Raw genomic sequence first — 14,497 nt, forward strand, 5'->3', positions numbered from 1 at the left:
CTGAAATAGATTGAGGTATACATGTAGGATGTGGAGGCAGAATAATCCCTTTAAACACTATTCCTATACTTCAGGTCCAATCCTAGTATCCTTGACAGGACATATCTCTCCCATTGCTAGTAGGAATGACCTCATTTAGTATAATCCAATTATAGCCTTTGGCTGAATCTAAACCACAGCTATAAGGGCAACCACCTGCAAGCTTTTACCATGTGCTTTTTCCTCTAAGCAGCCACTAACAACATTTGAAGGGTGGGAGAATGGAGAGGAAGAGAAGCTCACTTCAATATGACAAGGAATAAAGTGCACGTTTAACTTTATAAGCATCAACGCTCATTATATTAAGCCATTAATAGATTTCAGAGTTTTTCAGACTAATGGTTGACTCCATCTACTAAAGCCCACTAATTTTACAAATAAGGTAATAGGTTAAGCAACTTGTAGAAATTCAAATGAAAAAGTTTTTTCAGACTTGGAACTGGAATCCATGTCTGAGCTCCAGTCCTCCTTGCATCCCACTATTTTTTCATTCTATACTAAGGTATTTTCAAATGCTGTCATACAAAGAGGTAAATTAGGTGAGTCAAATGTAGTTTGAGTAAAAGAAAGGGGCAGGGTAGCATAGATAAGCAGCCTATTAATTGACTCCTTTTTAAGTAAGCAAATCAAGGCTGCTCACTATCAAATGATGAACAGCGGGGCCTCATAAAATGAAAAGATGTATATGTGAAGTATAAAGTCTGAAAATTTCCCAGGAACAAAGGAGATGTTTTCACATTAAAGCCTGGGGAGATTTTCCTGAAAGCAGATGTTTGCAGGAATGAGGAACATCCTGTAGACATTTTCTTAGGTCATAGCTAATGTTGATAACATTTTTTTTTCCTTCCTTTGACTTCTCACTTTATTTTCTTCTGTTTTCTTTTTCCTCTGTTTCCTTATCCTCTCAGGCTTGCTTCATGTTAGAAAATAAAGTTTAAGCAATATTAAGCAGAAGTACCTTTGTAATAACACCCACACCTTGGGGATGATCTGCTATGAGGACACTAGATTATGCTGCCAGCCTCAATTATGTTTCTGGTCCCCTTGGGCTAAATCTCCTTACAGCAAAGCATCAATATTGACCTTTTTTCTGTTATGTCCATTATGAATATAACAATGAAATGCTTCAAGCATAGTCACATGAAAAAGCTTTTTGGTGAGGACACAGAGGAAAAATAGGAAACACTGAAAGGTAAAACCATGCATGTTCTAGAATTGCATTTATTACTCAGAAATAAAAATCATGTCTCCAGCTCATAGTATCAGTCACTTGCTGACTAGTAATCATTCCTATCTAATGAAATGAGCTCTACTGAGAGTATTTAAGTATTCATTGCATAAAGAGTGGAGGGGGATACACATTTATTATATACCTATTATAGACTAGGCACTTTCCAAACATTATCTTATTTCATTTTCACCACAACCCTATGAGGGAGTTTCTATTATTATTCCTGTGAGAAAATGGGGGCACCTAGAGGTCACGTGGGTTGTGCAAGGTCGCATAGCTAAAAGCCGTCTAAGGCTGGATTTGAATTCAGGTCTTCCTGATTCCAAGCCCAGCATTTTATGTACTCTTCCACCTAATTTCTCTATTTCAAAGTTGCTTTAGTGTTTCATCTATCTATACCATAGCAATTCTGAGGAGATATGTAAGTAGAAATAGAATACTTAATCCTGGAAGTTCTAGCAATTATCACCTTGTTTTTCTGCTCTGTCTATAACTAGAACAGGAAGCTCAAGGAGCAGCCAAATGATTGATCTATTAATGGCCTTTCTGACTACTTAAGGAAGAAGATTCTGTGAGATAATGTTTGTTTTATTTTTTCTTTTTATAGTTTCACTCTAGCTACTTTGATTCAGTTCAAATACTTATTCAATGTCGATTATTTACAACATTGTGGATAATTTTCCTGAAAAGTTTCTACCCTTTTGTGACTTTCCTTTAGAATTATGGAGTTTTTGATCCAGAAGAGACTCATTATCTGTCATGCATAATAATGTTTGCTATGGTCTGTTATATTTCCACCTTGTTAGAACACCTATGTTGGAGCCCAGCCAACCTACTGAGTAGAGCATTGGCCTTCACTCTGACCTTGATTTATATAGTTCATATTTGAAACAATGATCTTCTCATTTATGTACTTTGATGTTTTAAACTGAAACCTTGCATGAATCTTCCTTTGTTCTCATGGACTTTTTGTTGTATATTTGAAAGAAATAGCAAGTTATGCAAAGCACATTTGCAATTTCATGTACAATCATTTTTTATTGTACTATGTTGTGGGAGTGCTTTATTCCATAAATTAAAAATTAAAATTAAAAATAATTGTACTTCATTTTAACAATTATTTATTAAAATTTTGATTTGAAGATATTCTTCATCATTCCAACACTCCTCCTTACATTTTGTAGACAAGTAATATGATATCAATTATACATGGATAATTTTAATTACATTAAATTAAAAAGGTTTTTTGTACAAATAAAGCAAACATACCCGAGGTCAGAAGGAAAACAGAAAATTAGGAAAAGAAATTATAGTCAGTTTCTCAGATAGAGGTCTCATATCTCAAATATATAAAGAATTTTGTTAAATCTATAAGAATATGAGTCATTTCCCAATTGATAAATGTTCAAAGGGCATGAACAGGCAGTTTTCAGACTTAGAAATCAAAACAATTTTGGCCATATAAAAATGCTCTAAATCATTATTGTTTAGATAAATGCAGATTAAAACAACCCTAAGATATCATTTTACACCTATCAGATTGGTTAAGATGATTGAAGGGGAAAGTGGCAATTGTTAGAGGGGATGTGGAAAAAATGGAACACTATTCATTGTTGGTGGAATTGTAAATTGATCAAACTATTGTGGAGAGCAATCTGGAATTATGCTCAAAGAGTTATTAAGTGGCTTATACCCTTTGACCAGCAATACCACTAGTAGGTCTATTTCCAAAAATAAATAGGAGAAAAGGAAAGGAACCTATATATTCTAAAATATTTATGACAGCTGTTTTGTGGTGGCGAAGAACTGAAAGTTGCGAGGACGCTTGTCAATTGAAAAATGGCTGAATAAGTTGTGGTCTATGATTGTGATGGAATATTACTGTACTATGAGAAATAATGAGCCTAATGATCTTAGAAAAACATGGATAGACTTGCATTAAATAATGAAGAGTGAAATGAACAGAACCAAGAGAACATTATATACAGTGATATAAATATTGTTTTAAGAAAATTTTGAGTGACTAAATTATTTTGACTATTATAAATATCCAAATTAACTACAAAGGATTCATAAAGGAAATGCTATTGACATGCAGAGAAACAACTGATAAATAGAAACATGCATAGAATGATTATATATACATATATGGTTCTATGTAATAATAGTTGTCTCTAAGGTAAGGGGGGATGGAAGAAAAAAGGAAAACTAAATTTACATGATAACTATTATATATTTAAACATAATAGCATGGTGTACATAATACATTTTCTGTATCATGTGCAATCATATTTTAAAATTATACCATGTTGTGGTAATGCTTGTTTTATTCTATAAATTAAAAATAAAATTTTAAAAAGTTACACATGTGAAATTATGCAAAATATTTCCATATTAATCATGCTACCAAAAACGAGCAAGAAAATTAAAGTGAAAAATGTTTGCTTCAATCTGAACTCGGATGGCACAAATTCTTTCTCTGGAGGTGGATAGCATTTTTTTTATTATGCATTGTTTAGAATTGTCTTGGATTGTTTTATTTAATACAGTAGCTAGATTTTTCACAGTTGATCATTATTACAATATTGTAGTTACTGTATACAATATTTTCCTGTTTCTATTCACTTCACTTTGCATCAGTTCATGTAAGGCTTCCTGAAACCATCCTCCTCATCCTTTCCTTTAGCACAACAGTATTCCAACACAATGTTATGCCAGGACTTCTTTCAGCCATTTCCCAACTGGGCATGCTCTCAAATTCCAATTTTTTGGCATCCCTATCACCAAGAAGAACTGCTATAAATATTTTGTATATATCAGGTTTTTCTTCTTTTGATATTTTTGGAATACAGACTTAATGGGTGTATTTCTGAATACAAGGGAATGAACAGTTTGATAGCCCTTTGGGCATAGTTCAGAATTGTTCTCCAGAACTGTTGAACCAGCTCAAAACTCCACCAACAGTGTGGGAATGTACCACATTCCACTTTCCCTCCTGCAATTGTTATTTTCTGGTTTTGTCAGGTTGGATGATCTGATAGGTTTGAAGTGATAACTCAGAGTTGTTATAATGTGCATCTCTCTAATCAGTGGTGATTTAAAATATTTTTATATGACTATTGATAGCTTTGATCTCTTCTTCTGAATGTGGTCTGTTTATATCCTCTGAATATATTCCAACTGGGGAATAGATCTTATTTTTTATAAATTTGACCCTTTCCCTTATATGTTAGAGAAATGTGGCTTTTGTGAGAGAAATTTGCTCATAAAAATTTTTGGTATTGCTTCATCATCTGTGGTACCTTTTAGCAAAATGTAGTTTTCTTGGCTGTGCCTTCATAAGATCTATTTTTGACTTTCCTTTGTCTGAGATCATGATTGCAGAATTTTCTCCTAATGGAACAGCTCTTTTGCACCTGTTTTAAGTGAAATATTTTCCCCATCCTACCCTTTCCTTCCCCATTCTCCCAGGGTATCCCTAGTCCACACCCCTTTATATTTTATAACATTGCATTATAGACAACTTACACCTGTGCCCTCTATCTATGTACATTCCTCCTAACTACATTAATAATGATTAAGTAATTTGTAGGTACATGTATTAACTTTCCATATAGGAACGTAAACACTTAAACCTTATTGAATCTCTTATAGTTTCTCTTTCCTGTTTACCTTTTTATCATTTGAGTCTTGTATTCGAAAGTCAAACTTTCTATTCAGCTCTGGTGTTTTCATCAAGAATGCTTGAAAGCAATTTATTTCATTAAATATCTGTTTTTCCCCCTAAGGATTATACTTAGTTTTGCTATGTAGGTGACTACGGGCTCTGGAATTTTGCCTTTGGCATCTCTTTCAGGAGGGGATTGGTGGATTTTTTCAATGCAGATTTTATTCTCATTCTAGGATATCAGGGCAATTTTCCCTGAAAATTTCTTGAAAGATGATGTCTAGGGTCTTTCTTTTAATCATGGCTTTCAGGTTGTTAAATAATTCTTAAATTTTCTCTCCTAGATCTATTTTCCAGGTTGGTTGTTTTTCCAATAAGATATTTCACATTTTCTTCTAGTTTTTCATTCTTTTGATTTTCTTTTCTTGTTTCTTGATTCATGGAGTAATTAAGGTTCACTTGTCCAATTCTAATTTTTGAGGAATTATTTTATTCAGTGAGTTTTGTACCTCTTTTTCCAGTTGGTCAATTCTGCTTTTTAAGGAGTTCTTATCTTCAGTGGATTGTTGTGCCTCTTTTAATATTTAACCAATTCTGTTTTTAAGGTATTGCTTTTTTCAGTGTTGTGTGTGTGTGTGTGTGTGTGTGACTCCTTTACCAAATTATTGACTATTTTTTCAGGATCATTTTTGCATCATTCTCATTTATTTTCTCAATTTGTCTTCCACTTCTCTTATTTGATTTTTGAAATCCTTTTTGAGCTCTTCTAGGAATTCCTTTTTGGGCCTGTGACCAATTCACACTCTTTTTTGTGGCCTTGCATGTACCTTTTTTGACTTCACCATCTTCTATTTGTGTCTTCATCTTCCCTGTCAAGATAATAACTTTGATCAGTTTCTATCTTTTATTGTTGCTGGCTCTTTTTATTCCAGTTTATTTCTTGACTTTTAATTTATGTCAGAAGTTGGGCTCTGTTCCCAGAGTAGAGAGAACATCATTCCAAATTTTAGCTCTTTTGCTCTTTTTCAGAGTTAGCTCTGGGAGGTCTTTAAGTTTTTTTTTTTTTTTCCCAAGTGAGTATGACCTAAGGAGAGATGTGGTCACTGCTCTCCTGGCCTGTGATTTTTTTTCTGTAAGCAAGCACATGCATTCTTTGCTGTCCTGTAGCTGTGTTGAGGGTCTCTCTTCCCCTGTGGCCATAAGCTCTTGTGTGTTAGTGTTATTCCTCACCCTGAGATTGCTGTCCTAAATCTTCATAAGCGCAATGAAACAGAGTACTGGACCCAATGCTATCAAAGGTTCTTTTGTAGTCTCTTTCTGATCACTTGCTCTGTTTTGGCTAAGAGCTCCAGAAGACACCAGCACATATGTGTTCACCCCCAAGGCTTACCGTAGGCTTTCTGAGGCATGACCTGTGCTACAGTATGCTCTACTCTCTTCCTGGTAAGACAGATTTTACCTGCCAACTTTCTTGTTGTCTCTGTAATCTCCTTCTGTCCATTTATTTGATCCCTTTACTGTGTTGGGGATGAGAACTCCTGAAGCTGCCACTGCTGATGTTGCAGCCACCTACAAGGTCCACAGCTAGTGTTTCTGCCTTATGTGCTACAGGCCAGCCCCTACTACAGTGTTACAGACCTCTCTTTTGGAACTCCTAAGTTGTCTTAGCCTGGAAAAATGTCTCACCCTGATTTTTTTTTTTTTTTTTGCTATGTCACTTCAGAATTCAATTTGAGGCATTATACTAGAGTTGCTTGGAGATGAATGTTGGGAAAGCTCTGCTGTAGTGCTTCTTCTACTCGACCATCTTCCCCCTACTGCCCTTCTCACATACTTTCTATGAATTTTAACAAACTTTTATACCTTTTCCTTTTAAATGGAATGAATTCTCAACCATTATCTTTAAATTGGACTTAAGAAAGATCTAATTCCTCTTTTACTTTTATGTTAATTAACTGATTTAGAATCTCTACATCTGTAATTAGTTCTCAGTTATTAGATGTTAATGAATTCTTAATAGTTCAAGTGCTAACTTTAATGAAGACAATTCTGTCCTTATGACTTCAGTCAATAATTTCTATATTTAAAATCTTTACTCAAGTATTTATTCAAAGTCGTATCTAGGTGTGGAAGTGACCCTCAGTCATAGAACACAAATACTAGAGTATCTTACCTGCTAGAAAGCCAAGAGTAGGGTCACTGTGACTGACAGGATGTTTCACATTATTTAAGGACAAGACTAGCTAAGTTTGGAGAAGTTGACAGCTGGGGCACAAGATGATGAGGTTTTAGCCACAGGAATTTTTGAAAACCATTTACTAGATAGTAGAGAGGTTACAATCTGTGTAGGCAGTATGAATAACAACACTAACAAAATCACAGATTGTTGAAATAATGAAATATTTACTTGGTACTCTAATCCGTGATCCTGTGTCTACCTCCAAATACTATGTAGCTGCCATATTGTTTAGCTGACAGAATAACTAGTTTATTCACGAGACTGAATTCTAATTTTAGCTTTACCACTAATTATCTTCAGATGTAAAATAAGTTTTGACTTGTTGAATTCTAAGGTCCTTCATTCATCTATCAGATTCCAATTTCTTATCCATATATTCTAAATATTTAGTATCATGAATATCATTGTAATCACTGTTGTGAACCTTTCAATAAAAAATAATACCTTGTATTTACATAGCACTTTTTTAGACATTTAAAAAGTGCTTATACAAAGGTAGTGTAATATAAATTGTTTGTATAAAACAATTAAAAGGGGAAAACAAAACTTAGGGCACAGTTACCTCCTGAACACATAAGGTCCCTGGGGAGAGTGGATTCAAATTTAGAGTATGATATTGTTCAGGTGCACATGTAGGAAACAATTATAAACAAAAGGTAAACCCGAAACTTCTGGCCATCTATAATAATTTAATGTTTATGAAATGTCCATAAATGCTATTCCATTTGATACTCACAACAATGTTGGCTGAAATATTCTATAGATAACATTGCCCCATCTTACAGAGGAGGCACCTGATGCTAAGCGAGTGTAAGTGACTTGCATCCAAACCATATAACTATCATATGCAAATGGCAAGATTGAAAATAAGCCTAAAACTAGTCCACGTTTCATCATATGAATCTGCTAAAGGAATAATATTCTGCCCCCTATATAGATAGATGCCATCAGGCCTCATTCTTGAAATATTTTAATTGCTTCTGTATTTATTCCTTAGATAAAAAACAAAAGAGAAAAACACCAAATAAAAAAACCCCTTTGCACTCAGTTACACTGAATGAGAATCCAGTCATGGAAATTTCCATTTTCTGCCATCAGGCAGGCTCCATAAACAAGCATTAAATTTAGTTTTGAAAATGCAGAAATGTGGTAGAAGCTATAATGCCTAATGCAGAGGATGGCAATATAACAATAACCAAGAATAATTGCTTATGTATGATGCATTTTATTTCATATGCCAAGAAACTGGAAACAATTACTAAATGTTAAATAAATTGGAAAATTGAAAGGATGATTGCCAACAAGAAAAAGTTTAGGAAAAATAGAGTTTGAAGGGAAAAAAGGATAATTGAGGCTTAAAAATCAATAGACTAAGACAAGTGAAGTATTATTCTCTTATAGAAGTTATAGAGATTAATCTAAAGAATCTGTTTTAGCCTTGTTCAAGCCAAGCTGTTTTTGAAATTGTGTGAGTTTTTTTTTTTCTCTAGGATTTTCAAGACCCACGTAATGAAACAAAGAAAGCCAGCAAGGTGTAGCACAGAAAGCAATAGATTCAGAGAGAGAGGACTCTAGCTCTACTACTTACTTATTTATGACCTTGGGATAGTCATTTCACTTTTTTGTCTCTCAGTGTCCTAGTAAACAAAATGAGAAGTTGCATTAGATGATCTCCAAGGACTTTTCCAGTGCTGATAATCATGATCTATGCTTCCTGGACTTTCTCAGTGATTAATATGTATCATGGTTTATTTCTTTTACACAAATGAGTAAATCAGCTGTTCAGGGAATATTATTCTATGATTAAGATGTTTGAAAATGCCAGATGGACTTTTTTGAGCCAGTTCTCCTTGGATAGACATAGTCAGCTCTTAAAAGTCCAAATCAAGCAGCACTTGGCTGTTCAGGTAAAAAGAAATACCAATTGACCAAGATAAAAAGAAGGTTTAATGAATTTCAACATATTTTTGACTCTGTAAAAAAATTGTCTGTAAAAAAATAAAGGTAATAAATAAATCATTTAAATTTTTTCCTATTTATATCTACTTTGAATTTATAAACTTTGAATTGGCTGATATTTGAGGTACTAAATCTCTCAGTTGAGTGGGAAGTTTCTTAATCCAACTCTTCTATGATCTCAAAAGGTTAAACCACTTGACCAAAGTCACACAATTAGTTGATGATAAAGCAGATAAAAATTAAAAATCCTTCAGACACACTTATATAAATATAATCAAATGCTTTAGCTGAATTCTCTCCCTATTCTCAGGTACACAATTGTTTTAAGTGAAGGCAAAGTTTTAAATATTATTGATGGGGTGCTTGGGTGCCTGTTCTTGGATCACAATTCTAAAATCACATTTCTCCTTTGGGTTTCTGTGCTTGGATCCCAGTTCCAAAATCATCTCTCTCCCTAGTCTCTGAATACTGTCCCTAACAGTTTCTCTCTAGCAAAGCAGGACAGCATGCTGTAGCAAAATGTTTATCTCTCTTCTTATAGAGTAGTCAGCTGTACCTATAGAATTTATTCATTTGAGCTAGCTGTGTATATGCTGAACTCTCTGTGTGCTGGATCATAGGAATATTTACTACTCACAGACCTATCAAATACATGCTAGACCTAGACATATGTATATACCCTTACATTTATCTTGTCTAACAAGACATTGATGGAAGCAGCCTGGGCATTTCCGAGTCAGCCTTGACTGTTAGTTGACTCAGTGATGTTTCAGGCCTAAAACCACACCTCCATGTAGCCCCTCCTTCAGCTATTTCCTAGTGAACTCTGGATAAGATAACTGAGCAGTAGATAAAAAAGTGTATGTTCCTTTAAGAACTCCTTAACCACTCCCTAATCCCACCCTGAGTCACCTAATTAAAATATTTGGCACATGTTTTACTAAAGTTTAACCTATGTAAACTTTACCTGCACCCCTGTAAGGTTGCAGGTTCCCTAAGAACTCTTGCCTACTGAATAGTGTAATAAATCTTTGTCACCTTGACTTAAAGAATGCTCAAGATCATGAATTCATTCCAGACAGCTCCGACCCTGTCCAGTACTCTTGTCCTTGAAGTGTACCCCTCCCAACGAACCTGCCTGAGAACTCCAGTTTTGGGGTGCCTGGACTTCATCTCACCCTCAACAGTCTGATGATTGTAATAAAATCTCCACCTTATTACAAAAAGGATTTTCCAGCCATGGAACACAGCTATAGCTATGTTTGTGTAATGAAGTTCTGTTTCTAAACATATCTTTTAGTTAGTGTAGATTTGACCCATGTCATACTTGAATTAAGCATGTAAACAACTGCGTGTCCAGACCTCATCAATTGATATCAGGTGGTATGGTAAGTATAAAAGAATCCAGAGGAAATAATCCTTTGGTATGTTAGTAGAAAACTAATGAATTTAAATGGGACATAGTAGGTGATTAAGAAGTGCTTGATAATTGATTGGTAATGTCAGTACGTCTATGTTGAGTTATATATGGTTCCTACTTCCTAATTTCTTGGATTGTGTTCATGAAACACCTCTCAGTCCTTCCCCACATTACAGTCAACAATGACATTGCACTTATTTTCCATCAATTGCTGCTTCCCTCATGGTTCTCTTTTCCCTCTGTCATGTAACTAATGCTCATCAATGGGCATTGCTCCTGTAAGGAATACATTTTCTTGATAAAATCTGAAGAAGCCTTAAGGGGGGATCTCAAACAGTTGCTTCTACTGCCTTGTCCAATTCCAGAGCACTTTGTGTGTACCCCCTGGAATATCACGTTCCTAGACTTTATAGCAGCAGAGATGCCTCCCCCTACTTCCCAATTAGATTAGCTGCCTCCCACAAATGTTCTAGTAGGAAGTGCCAACACAATCAGAAACAGTCAAGTCACCAATTTCCTACAGGTCAGACAACACAATAACAAATCAAGGGAATCATCTGCCTTTTGTTCTGGATAGCAACAACACCCTCATTGACCTTTTAAGGCCCTCTTAGTTGTTTGAAACCAAGCCCTTAGCTTACTTTCTTGATCATGACATGACATCTTATTAACAATTAATTTTTTAGTTCCTCCCACCCATACCTTTTCTACATACTGTTACCTCCTGCAACTTCCCCATTCTAGATATGGGATATAATGATGATGATAGTGGTGGTGGTCATCGTGATGACAGCAATGTAACTAGTGTCTATTTAGTACTTAAAAGTTTGTAGAAGGGTTTTACATGTATCCTTTCATTTGAGCCTCATAGTAGTCCTCTCAGACAGGAGCAACAGTGCCATTATTCATATTTTACAAACTAGGAATCAGAAATCTATCTGTGGTCTTACGCTCACTATCTGAGACAGAGTTTAGACCCAATGCTTCCTGACTCCAATTTCACCAAACTATCTATTATGTTCAGTAACAGTATGCTTGGCCTTTTAAAAACCACAGTTCAATACATTTGAACTTTTAAAAACCAGAATGTTGGCTATGGAAATGTATTAAAGTGGCTAGACTAAAACATTTCCACTGCAACTATTGTGAAATACATGTCAAAGCCCATTGCAATTAATCAAAGTTTGAATCATGTTAATATTTGTTTCTTAAATACTTCTTAAAGTAGTGGACCAATGACTGGTAGTTGAAAAGAGTGTTTTTTTTTTTCCCTTGGAGAGATTTTGTTTTAAAACAAGCTTGGTTTGACCTGTAGATGTTAAGAATACAAAGAAGATTAAGGTATTTGATGCTCATGCAATGGCTTATAAACATATTCTACAACTATGAACATATACTTTAAGGTCTTTAATTAAATTGTGAAAGTATAATTTATTGAAATTGAAGGAGGGAGGAAGTTGAGTTTGAATTCACTGTAGTCATTAAAACTACTTGCAAGAAAACAAAAAACAACAATAATAGTGTTGAGGGAGAAATGAACCCAGGGATGTAGAAATCGCAAACCAAAGCCGCCTGGAATTAATTTGCATACCCAAGCATTCTTTAAGTCAAGGAAGCAAAGATTTATGTAAATAAAGTGGGCAAGAGTTCTTAGGGAACCTGCAACCATACAGGGCTACAGGGAAAGTTTAAATACAAAATTTAGGGATGAAACTTGTCAATTAGGTTTTTTGGGGTGGGATTAGAAAGTGGTTTAGGTGTGATTAAGGGGTGGTCAGTTCTTAAAGGAACATGCACTTTTTTGTATCTGCTGCACAGGTATCTTACCCAGAGTTCCCTGGAAAATGGCCCACAGGAGGGCTAGCTGGGGGTGTGGTTTTTGCCAGTGAAATGTCACTAAGTCACGAAAAGTTCACTGCTGACTGGGAATATCCAGGTGGATTCCATCACATGTCTTGTTAGACAAGATTAATGTAAGGGAGTATATATTTGACTATGTCTAGGATACATGTTAGACTCAGTGTAGAGTCAGTTATCAGCATCCTGAATCAATCTATAATCGGGCATAGCTGCTTACTGAGGAAGAAGGAGAGATAATTTTGGGGCACACTGCCCTTTAGCTAGAGAAAGGCTGCCTGGAAAAGAATATGTTTTGAGAACTAGTTGTTTTGGTAAGGCATGCTGCCCTTGAACTAGAGAGAGGCTGCTAGGGCCAATGCTTTGAAGCTTGGGAGAGATGTGATTTTAGAACTGGAGTTCAGGCACATGTACTCAGACAGAGGCTAAAGAGAAATGTGATGTTAGAATTAGGGTACAAGCACAAGCACCCCATCAATAGCCTTCAAGGTTCAAAATATCTGAGATATATATGTGTGTATGATATATATGTTCAAATATATACACATATACATATATATCTACATATATATATACATACATATTTATCCTCACACTCACACAAACACACATATTCTTAGGTGGCTTTGTCCATGATTTTCTCAGCCTGTTTCTCCCCTTTGCATCTGCAGTATGAAATGAGTAATAACAAGCCTTTCATATCCAGACAAAAGAGAGTACCACTTCACAATTCTTGTAATGGGAGACAGACTTGTCTACTCTGATATCTGAATTACAAAGGGTTTCCTTCTGTGAGTTGACAGACAGTCCAAGGTCTGATCTTTATCTATTCAAGATTAGCTTTGTCTCATTTCCAGAAACCAGGACAGTAGAGACAACATTATATAATGAAAAAAAGTGTAGGAATTGAATCCAAGAAACTTGAGTTTCAACCCTGAAACTACCTCACTTTGTGACCAAGAGGAAATCTTTTACCTTCTGTAATTCAATCGATTCACAAACATTTATGAAAAGTTATGTGCCAACCTCTGCCCTCAGAGAGTGTACATTTGAGTGGGGGAGACTATATATGTATATGTGTGTGTGTGTGTGTGTGTGTGTGTGTGTGTGTGTGTGTGTGTCTCCATGCCAGTTACTTACAAAGAAGATACAGATATAAGGTAACTTTACAGGGAAACAGAGCAGCAGCTGGGGGTGGGGTGGCAGCAATTAGATGCAGTGAAGGAACCAAGGAAAGCCTTGTTCAGAAGGCAATATTAGAGTCTTTCCAGATTTATTTTTGAATTTTTATTTAATTTTATTTTTCAATAACAAATACGTATTTTTTCATTAACTTCCTCCATTAGAAAAGAAAAAGAAAAAGAAAATGCTGGTGGCTGATACAAATAGCCAAGCAAAACAAATCCCTCCATTGGCCATTGGCCACATATATCATTCTATATCATGAGACAGTCACATGTCAGGATGAAAGATGCATTTTTTTCCTACCTCAATTTGATTGTGTTTTGACAGAATAGACCTAGGAAGGTGGACAATGAAATAAATGATGCCACTTTTTACTCTCTTCCACAATAGATGACTTTTATACAGGTTAAGATTACAAAGCATTTTACATACGTAAAGGGGGGAGGGAATGTGATAACCCCCAGATCATTTTATGCACTCACTGCATTTGATCAAAGATGAAGAAATTTTAATATGATAACTAGGTGTTACATTAACTGCAAAATTGTGACCATGCTTATATGATGACTGACTAAGATCTTTGAATAAATCACAAGGGATGATGTAATTGACTGAGTGGTAAAACAACTGACCATCTCTGAGGACCATTAATTTTTGAGTCATCACTTCCTATACAAAGAGTTCCAAAGTGGGGTGGGGGGGACTATGTGGAGAATAAATATTCAGTAGGGAGAAAGAATTTCTCTCTTCTCCCCTAGTAACTATCATCATATCTAGGAGCAACTTGTTCAGGAGATACCCCATCCAGCAGTGCAACTGTTTGTCAGTGTGAGAGAGTCAAAAGTACAGTTGAGGGAGCAAAGGTACAATTCCAGATAGACAATATTGAATGTTACTCCA

General features: G+C 35.3%; 1 pseudogene; it reads right to left on the reverse strand.

The window, feature by feature from the left end:
• LOC118839743 overlaps positions 1 to 14,497 on the reverse strand; it is a 28,843-nt pseudogene that overhangs the window by 14,067 nt on the left and 279 nt on the right.

Source organism: Trichosurus vulpecula, chromosome 1, assembly GCF_011100635.1.
Source record: "Trichosurus vulpecula isolate mTriVul1 chromosome 1, mTriVul1.pri, whole genome shotgun sequence".
NCBI lineage: Eukaryota > Metazoa > Chordata > Mammalia > Diprotodontia > Phalangeridae > Trichosurus > Trichosurus vulpecula.